Genomic DNA, 2,500 nt, shown 5'->3' with positions numbered 1-2,500 from the left:
ATTGGGTTTATAGTATACTGCTTTATCAACTAGGGTTGTAGCTTAGCAAGTAATAATAATAATAATAATAATAATAATAATAATAATAATAATAATAATACTGTGTTCACCCTTTGTATCATATTATTTACTATAAATTCCGTTCAATTTTGCCACTCAAGATTTACTGCCAAATTGCAACCCTTGGTTTCATTAGCTTCTCTTAGAAGCCTCACGAAGGCTATGATCAGGTCGAACGTTAGCCAAGAAAAGACCAATCCATTTGAATGCAATTCACTCTTTGATTATATAATCAAAGCCAAGAAAATTGTTTATTGCTCTCCAAACTCAATGACAATTGAATTTTTAAAACAATTCGTTAACAGGATTACTGCTAATTCCTAAAGCAATTTGTTGTAGCAATACCTAGAAGATTAATTACTCTTCTACTTCGCCAGATTTTAGAAAAGTTTTATTAATTTATACTCATTTTCTCTTTACAATTTAGTTTAAGGTATTTATAATTGTAAGAAGGTATTTGTGTTATATAAAACTTACGTAAAAGATAAATCCTTTTTTCTCTATTGTTACCTTGAATTAAATAATAATATTTCCACAAAAATTGTGTTTTCTCCCGACTTGAATGTACCCCAAGTTTAATCTTATTGCTACATGAATATTTGAACCTGTTGCTTTCAACCATGATTTTGAACGATAAACTACCTCTTGCAATTTACTTCACATGGAAGAAGGAACTTCTTTATACTGACTTTTTTCTCTAACAATATTATATTGTTAATGAAAGATTCATTTAAACACATCGAACAACGCCATCATTATTTGGCTTACCACCTGAGAGTAATAGTGTCATAGCTGAGATTATATGAAGAACTAGTGTGAAAATTACTGTCTTTTTTGCGGAAAGAGTGAAATTTTCTGTACTAAAACGAATAAATGTAAGTGCACAAGTTCATACACACGTGCAAGTGCACTTACAATTATGCATCTGTGAGTACATAGGTATATCATGCGTTGTTTAGCATTGCGTATATTCAAAGGCAAATTATATATATATATATATATATATATGTTTATATATATATACGTATATATAAACATATACATATATTTATATAAATATATGTATGTATATATATATATATATATATACAGTATATATATATATATATATATATACTGTTAGTGCTCAATAATGACTTTACGTCAGACAAAATTATTGCACAATACTGTACTTCAACAAAATTTATGACCATCGAAAAGCAAGAAAATTAATCAGAACAGAAGCTAAACACTTTTTGCTCATCCTTTGAAAAGAGACAACGTGCTGTTGTTTTATTTTCTTTAAAGAGTATTCTACAACTTCCTTAATCGTGAAAATAGAACATCCTTGATTGTTGTATGGATTAACATATAAATCACGGCTAACATACTGTATGGACTTACCAGTATCCAGGGCTTCATTTTAGTCCATGACTTACACAACCTTCTATCCAACTCGACCAACAAAGAAGAAGACTGTAATACTCTAGCATTGCTTCTGTTAACATTTCGCAGAGTAACAGCATGTGAAATGTCTGCCAGTATAATACCCTATCATTGCTTCTATTAACATTTCACAGAGTAACAGTATGTGAAATGTCTGCCAGTAATCTACTTGATTACTCATATACGTTGCAATCAAGACACAGTATTAGAGGAGGTCTTGATCAAATTTCTAAAAACATCCAGTTAATACCATACTGCAACAGTCTCTTATAGCTATTTCCTTTGCCACGCCCCAATCAACGCTCACCAACACGAAACAGAACTCCAGATTAAGCGACTTAACCGTAACAATAAGACACCGAACGCAAAGATCAAACTACACCGCCTCTCCGAACTTCTCGAGAGTAAAACCAGCTACAGTATCGTATGGAATCGTGTTATTCAACACCTCGGTCCTGTGAACATTATTAGGCATTCCTTCCTTTCATGAGTTCATATGAAAGGGGGCACAGTTGCGCATTGCTTTCCATGTGTCGCTCTGGGTTCTTTGTAAATTGAATTCATTATAAGTCGTATCCCGAACACCTTATTCTGGCATTAGGGAGGCATATTTATATTTCATGATCGTATCAATCTCCACTATATAATAAAGAGGAAGTGTCTGGATATATATATATATATATATATATTTATATATATATGTATATATATATATATATATATATACATACACATATTTATATATATATATATATATATATACAGTACATATATATATATATATATATATAAATATGTGTATGTATATATATATATATATATATAAATATGTGTATGTATATATATATATATATATATATCTTTCATGTCACGCTCAGAGAGAGGAAGTAATCCTACCATGGTGAGAAGGGGCACCCGGAGAGGTGCATTAGAAAATCACACTCTCCCACTAATTGCCGAATCAGCAGTATTTAAGAAATGGTTTCGGGGGAGAAGGGTCGAATCTCTTTTTGTG

The sequence above is a fragment of the Palaemon carinicauda genome, chromosome 45 (genome assembly GCF_036898095.1).
Source record: "Palaemon carinicauda isolate YSFRI2023 chromosome 45, ASM3689809v2, whole genome shotgun sequence".
NCBI lineage: Eukaryota > Metazoa > Arthropoda > Malacostraca > Decapoda > Palaemonidae > Palaemon > Palaemon carinicauda.
Note: the sequence above shows the minus strand (reverse complement) of the source record.